This window comes from Aulonocara stuartgranti (genome assembly GCF_965226115.1).
Source record: "Aulonocara stuartgranti genome assembly, chromosome: 4".
NCBI classification, from domain to species: domain Eukaryota; kingdom Metazoa; phylum Chordata; class Actinopteri; order Cichliformes; family Cichlidae; genus Aulonocara; species Aulonocara stuartgranti.
Window position 1 is genome coordinate 26,048,788 of NC_138942.1, and position 8,230 is coordinate 26,057,017.

The following is an 8,230-nucleotide window of genomic DNA, read 5'->3' on the forward strand; positions in this document are numbered from 1 at the left end:
ATCATGGCTGAGTCCAAATAAAGAAGTGCCCCGACATCATGCCAGTGCATTTTGGGGATTGCATGGGCACCGATCTGTTTTCAATTGCCCATTTGCGAGGAGTAAACGTGCCTTTACAAAAACAAAATAAAAACAAACCAAAAGGGCCGTCAACGTTAACGCTGTCATCACGATTAACGCAATTAAAAATTTTAATGCAATTAATCCATCTGGAGTGCAGAAGTACTTAAAATCCCTGAAAAGTCTGTCAACGCATTTGTTGTTTGTCCATTCTGTGCTCCAAATGGGTTGATTGTGTTAAGAAATATTTAGTCGGGTTAATCATGATGACGGTAATAACGCGTTAACGTTGACAGCCTACAACAAACACAAAAACTGAAGACATTATGATATAGACTTATAATAATTTTGGACCGATGTGTTTTCTAAATTCTTTCACACACATATACGAGAAAAGTGAGCGCGAGGGCCCTTGGTGTGCCTGCTTGCTGCTGTGCTGAAGTCTTACAACACAACCTGTCGAAAGGAGAGGGGGCATGCTGTTTCTAAATAGTGCACATTTCATTCATAATGTTGTTAATCCAAGCCCATTATATATTCATTGTTTCTCCTCGGTTGTGTAAAATCCTAGAAAAAAAAATTAATATACAAGGTGTAGGTCTATTAGTCTGTTAGTTTATGTTGTGGGGTTGAGTGTTGATACTGGAGTGCAAAATTACTGATGGAAGATGGACAAGAAAAGGTCAAAGCCATCAGGTTCTCAGTTTAGAAAAGAAGAGAAAAGTAGAGGAGAAACGGGCAAAAGATGCACGTAAGCAGATTTGGATGCCGGCAGGTGTCATGTCTCCTGAAACTAGGGTCAGGACTCTGCAGTCTATTTACACCTACAGGCCAGTGGACACTCTTTCAATGATGAGGATGTACACATCATCGACAGGGAGGAACACTGGTTTGAGCGCGGAGTCAAGGAGGCCATTTAGATGCAAAGGGAAAGACCATCTCTGAATTGAGTATCTTGTTTTGTTTCTTGTTTTGTTTTTCTTTTTGGTTAAGTTTCTTATTTCGAATTCCTTGTTTTTGATTTTGTTTCCTGTATAGATGTATTATTATGTCCAGCAAAAACGCTACCATTTTCTGTTAACTTCCTGTGTTTTAGACCTGCAATTTGGTCCTACATGCTGCCTGCCACACAGCATAGCCATGGCATGATTAGTGTGCTGGCAGCTGAGTGGTTGATTTTACACAGAAAGAGTACACTATATTACAAAAATATGAAGTGATTGCACAAAAAACACAACATGCAAGTAACACAGCTCCTGTGAATAATTCAGTAATGTGAAAAGAAAATCACCGTGCAGTACTTTTGCGTTAAAAGCACCATATGTATGAATGTTTTGGTCAATACTTGAACAGGGCTGTTGTAAGCTTCAGAGACACATATAAGACTGCAGTCTGGCTTCCTTGTCCCAGCGCTGTACAGTCATATTTTTTGGGGGGCGGAGGGGTGTGTGTGTTAAAAGATTTCTAGAAATGAGAGCGTGTCCATCAAATGTTGGATGGATACCATTTCACCTAATCACAGGTTTTCAACAGAAAGTTGTGCAATTATTTACAAAGCCCACATAATTTTCTGGACACTCCTCAGACTGCTTGTTGTTTAAGGAAGACTAAGAAAAAACTGTGAAGAAGGGGGGAAAAAATAACCAAAGTACTAAAGTGCTCCATAGTATAGTGGTTTACATCTTCACCTAATAAGCAAAAGATCCCCTGTTCAGTTCTCAGAAGAGACACAAATCCTTTTGGGGTTGTGTCGGGAAGGGCATTTTGTATAAAACAAAACAAATTGACAGTTGCTCCCCATCTGTTTGGGTTTTCAACTGCAACACATCATACTACAACTTTTTTTAATACACTATACTGCCAAAAGTAGTCAATTGTCTTCCTTCATATGGATATGGACTTGAATGATATCCCATTCTTAATCTACAGGGTCTAGTATGATTTTGGCCCACCCTTTGCAGCTACAAGAGTTTGAGGTTTGTTTGTTGTTTTTTTGGCTCACAGTGTCCACTCTTAATAACCCCAACGGCGTTCTTTTAGGTTGAGGTCGGGACTCTGTGCAGGCCAGTCAAATTCTTCCACACAAAAATTGCTCATCCATGTTTTTAGAGAATTTGCTCTATGTACTTTGGGTGCTGCCATCTTTTAACAAGAATGGATATCCCTAAGCTGTTCCAACAAAGTTGGTAGCATAAAATTGTCTAAAATATCTTTGGCATTGTGCTTAGTAATGTAATGCTTGGATCCAGGTTCTCAGCAATAGAAAACCATTCCATAAAGCTCTGTTCTTGAGCTAATCCAAAGGAAGCATGAAGTTTGAAAGTCTGTATTGATTAACTCTCCAGAAAGTTGGTGACCACTATGTGCCTCTAGTGTCCCTGCTCTGTGATTTTATGTGGTCTACCTCTTCAAGGCTGAATTTGTCATTCCTAATCACTTACACTTTGTTATAATCCCACTAACAGCTGACTGGAATATTAGGTAGCAAGGAAATTTCAAATGGACTTGTTGAATATGGTACCACGATGGAATTCACTGAGCTTCTGAAAGTGACCCATTCTCTGAAAACTGTTTGTAGAAGCAGTCTGCATGCCTCGGGGTTTGATTTTATACACCTGTGGCTATAAAAGCGATTGAAACACCTGAATTCAGTGAACACTTTTAGTAATAGTATATTACAACTGATATGCAGTCACTTCCATGACCTAAGAGGAAAATAGTTAATAAAACAAGTATAAAATACAATTCTGAGTACTGCTATATTTGCACATGAGGCACAACTTTCTTACCTAAAAGTTGGGTTTGCAGTTGGCTGTAATTGTTGCTCAGTTTGTTGTATTTGTTCTGCAGCTGCTCTTTTTCCAAAGTGACTGAAATATCTGCTTAGAAATAAAACAAAGCAAAAACGAAAAAAACATCTAAATATTCAACTTTATAAATACAGCCATATTTTTATTGTAAAAATCAGCATCACACTTTTTTTCCAAACTAATTTTGTTATTCATTGTTAAGTGACTAAGAACATTGGTTAGCATATGACTAATAACAAACATGGACAGGTCTATTAACAGCAGATTAGAATATTTAACATAGAGGATTAAACTATAACTTTAGAAAATATGGACAGATTAAACAGCAGAAAAAAACAGCTGCCACAGACATACCATCTGTATCTCAAAAGGAAAAGTATAGTGTGTGTAGTATCAGAGGCGGAGCCAGACATTTGAAACACCCGGGGCTTAGCCCAAAGAGTAGTATGCATGTGGGATTTTTTTTTTTTTTTTTTTTGGGGGGGGGGGTGTAGAAATGACTGAAAGATTAATAGGCTCTGTTCAAAAAAGAATGACTTCATATAGGGAAAAATATATATCACATGTGCAGGACGCCTTAAACTAGTTTTTTAATTAAGCAGCAAGGCAGAACAAGGTCAGGGCTGTATCAAGACATGAGGACTAAACCCCAATTCAACCAGACCCAGAACTGATCCAGAATTAAAACAGGACTACAACAGTTCAAAATCAGGACTACTGAGGACTTAACCAAGACAGAACCAGAATCAGAACTAGATGATAGTAGCACTAAAAATCATCATAGACCTGCACTACATTTATTTTTTAATTCTACCAAAGTACAATATTTAGATTGAGAAAAGTTTATATAATTATTCAGCCTTGTTGTGCAAACAAGCCTGCAGAACTTAATAAATATAGAATTTGAAAAATAACAAACCTAAAAAGAAACACTAGGTACGAGATACATGAGGACCTATGATACGGTGATACTTTTGGTAAACAACCATTTGACTAACATGTGTGTCTCACCTGCTCTTGTTCATCTCTGTTCCTCTCTCTCCCTCTTTGTGCTGACAATCATCAAATATACAGTTGAAACCAGATATTTACTCTTCAGATCAAAACACAAACACTTTTTAATTGTAACATCAAATCAGACTAAATGTTTATTTTTTTAGATTGATAAATATAAAAACATATTTGTTAACTTTAAGAGTAAAGAGAGAAACTATCTGTATTTCTTAATTGCAAATGGCACCAAATTGTATTCAAACTTGAGCCACACTTATGGAGCTCTACAGTTCTGTTCCTGGTGTTTTGGTTGATATCTCTTGATTTTCCCATGTCAAAGAAACAGGCTCTGTGTTTTGCCTTATATGAATCCACAGGTGTGCCACCAATTTACTCACATGGACTCTACTAACCTATCAGAAGCTTCTTCAGCTCAGAATGGAATCGTCTGCAGTTTTCTTATTAATTAACAATAAACTTAGTGTACATGTACTCCTAAATTTGATCAAAGTGATAAAAAATAGAAATCTCTGTCTCTCTTTATTCTGAAATTTAACTAATTCAAAATATATTTCAATATTTATCTAAAACAAAAATTTACTCTAAATTGATGTTGTACAGTAAAAATGTTTTATGTTTTCTCCCTAAAGTGTAAATATCTGGTTACAAATGTGAATATCCTGCTGTGTACTGAAATTCTTCTTGTTTTGCATAGAAATATACTGAACAACATACAAAGCATAATATATAAAATAACATTTACCTGAGTTTTTTCTTTGAAAGAAGCCTCTAATGTCCATTCTTATGTTTCAGTACATAACTGAAACCGATTTAGTCGGGGAGGGTAAGAACTGAAAATATGAAATAAACACACGTAAGCTAAGAATCTCTTAAAAAAATAGCATTTGTTCGGCTTTTCATTTCGCCATTTGTTGATTCACTTGAAGAGCGAGTAACGTAATATTGGTCAAGTGATCAGTTTCATATCAATCTTTCGTGATGCACCGTCATATTTACATTATTTGTACGGTACGAATGATTTGCTTTGGTACCTGGTCAAACTTAAGCTCTCCTTAGTATGGCTGGCTCTGTTTCTCCAACAGCGCACTCACGGGCAGCAGCTGCCCCGCCCCCTCGCTCAGTCGCTTAGTGACTGAGCTCGGATCATACCAATATCAGGGGGGGATTCACGCACAGTCGTAAATTCCCACAGTGTGCACTATGTGCTTCGAATATTGTGTGTACTTTTTGTTTTATACAGTTGTCAGCCAGGCATCTAACTATGAAAAAATTACACCCCAAAATACCCCGGGCTTCTGACAAAACAACCCGGGCTTAAGCCCCGTAAGCCACCCCCCCGCTCCGCCCCTGTGTAGTATTAAGAAGAGATGTATGAATGATAATGGTGAGTTAGAAGATATATCAGTTTCACAGATTTGATTTTCATGAATCACAGGATGAACTGACTATAACTACAATTGCATTTCCATTTAAATAACAGTCTGATGTTGTTTGATGTTGCTAGTTCTAGCCTTATTCCTTCAGCTGCAGCTCCAATCTGAGGCTAAATGCTGTGAGAGCAAGCAAAGAGCAAACATTTAGACTATATCTAAGACCTACAGATCCTCCCATTAACAGCACACCAGTGCTTGTAGATGTTGATCAGGCATGGTCACGCTATTTCCCAGTGAACTGATTGCTCAGTAAGCAGTTGCATAGTATATAATGATCTCAAACCCCTGTAAGATCTCAAGCTTAGGACTAAACTTGAAAATAATGCTTTATGGTACAGGTCTCAGGAGTCAAATAAGGAAGATGGTTAGCTTAGCATTCTTTAGTGGGCTTACAACATTAAAATGACTGTAAAACGATGCATATGATGATATATAAGGAGAAGATATGCCTACTCTGGTTACATTGTCAATTAAAGAAAAAGAAAAAACCTCAGCAGTGGTCATATTGCAGAAGCAGTGTAACACACATGGGGAAACACTGTAGGGCGGTTGCTTTAAATGGAAATATGAAGTCAGAAGAGGAAGGAAAGAATAGCAGACTTGCAGCATCAAATAATGTTGCTTAAAAATATCTAATGTGGAAATAATACTGCCGTCGTTATTGGAATAAAATTCCTCACAGCGTGTCGTGATTCCAGCGAGAATCAGAAGATACAGCACTCCCAGGCACACTTTAAAAGCTCTGAAACAGCTTCTTTTCTTCTGTGTTTGTCCATCTATAAAGAAACCATTAAGCTTTGCTTGTTCCATATTCAGTTTTTCAGAAAAAACTGAATACTCAAACGTGTTTGAGTCCATAAGAAAAGATTCATTCTTATATCTGGAGGAATAAATATATTTCAATAAATATTAACGTTAGCCCGCGACTTTGTTCTTGTTTTGAATTTTGGCCCACTGTGTATTTGAGTTTGACACCCCTGTTATAGAATCATCAAACCATTTGTTTCCACAGCATGATGCGTATCAGCAACATTCCTGTCCTAGCAGCTCTGTCTGAACATGCTGAGACCTGCTTCACTCAAACAGAAAAAAAATCTCACAGAACTTCCGAAGTCCATATGAGCCTGAGGAAAAAGAGAAATAGTGATGGACATGAAACAGAAGCTTAAATGCCTTCTAAGTTTTCTTTCTATTGAACAGCTGTAGATATTAAACATCTCATGAAAATGAAATGAAGTTGTAGTAAATATGTAAAAAAAAAAAACATCTCTATTTAATAAATGCAAGTTTACTATTTTTCTATTTACTCCCATGCCACGAACTCTTCCAGAGTCACATCTGTGGCAGCATTATTAATTCTTGTAATTTATTTGAAGGCATGCATATACGCACACATACACAAACACACAGGATCCGTTTCTGCACCATTTGTAAGAACTGAAATACGAGACCTTTAGCTCCACCTGCTGGTGTGTTCAGCTGCCTGTAACGTTAAAGTTCTGATGTAAAGAACAATATTTTCACCAAATGGAATAAAATGAAAGAACCAACTGAGAAGTAAACAAATAAAAAACAAAAAAACAAACGGGAAAGATGCGAGAATGAGAATATTGTCTGTAATGTGATGTTTGAATGTTTTTTCTGTTTTTTATTGTTTTTTTTTTTTGTTTGTTTTTTTTATGTTGGCTGATATGTGAGAATAACTAGTGGAGATCCTAACAGAAAATTAGGAACTTGCCTTCTATCAGGCAAGTTGTTTCTGGGATCTCCTGCGAGCCACTCACCCAGTTTGGGGAGCACTACACCGAGTGCCCCAATTACCACTGGGAACACTGGTGCCTTTTCCCTCCAATTCAATTCAATTCAATTTTATTTATATAGCGCCAAATCACAACAAAAGTTGCCTCAAGGCGCTTCATAGATACAGAGAAAAACCCAACAATCATATGACCCCCTATGAGCAAGCACTTTGGCAACAGTCTTCTTGAGCTCTTCTCTAAGCCCTTGCTATTACTCCAGCTTCTCGTGTTCATTTTTTGTGATTTTGCTGTCACTCGGTATAGCAACATCTGTCACTATAGCCATCTTCCTCAGCTTGCCCTCCACTACTACTTCCACTTGGTTAGGCATCACCAGTTTTTCTGTCTGTATTTAAAAGTCCCTCATGATCTCACTTTGAATATTTGTCACACTTAAATGTTTCAGATCAAATAGATCACAAAAGTTAACACCAAATGTAGTTTCTGAATTAAGATGTTTATTAACAATTGAAAAAAAAAAGGAAGCCTACATATTCCTGTGCGAAAAAGGGATTGCTCCCCCAACAATTAACTGTGGTGTTTCTTTGTGAAGCTGAGTTCTCTTTCTTCATTACTGTCACAACTGTTCTCAAGAAATCACTCAAACAGGACCTGCTTGTCAAAGTGCAATACCAATCCTCAAAAGCCAGACGTGATGCCGTGATTAAAGGAAACTCAGAAACAAATGAGAAACAAATAAAAAAAACATAATAATGCTTTAAATTTACTTTTACTTGGTTACTTTTTGACACTTTACAGAAAACAGTTTGTACCACTTTCCACAAGTCTATGAGTTCAGCAAAGCATCTTCAGTAGAGAGTCATTATATGTAAACAACTTGGGAAGGATTTTTCTGCTTTCATCAGTGTAGTACAGAATCTTGTTAATTCTGTGTTATTACAAGGAAAAAATAGCATCAGATGATGGAGCATGATTTATTTACACAGTTTAAAAAGATGTATCATTCATTTGTTTTAAACAGCTCTTTCTCAGCAGTTGTTCTTTCAGTGTCTCTTCTCCTAAAGTCTCCCTCCTCTCCAGTCAGCTGCCAGCTACAAGTTTCTACCCTGAGAGAGCCACGATCTTCAGGAGGAAAGATGAAAGGACATCCATG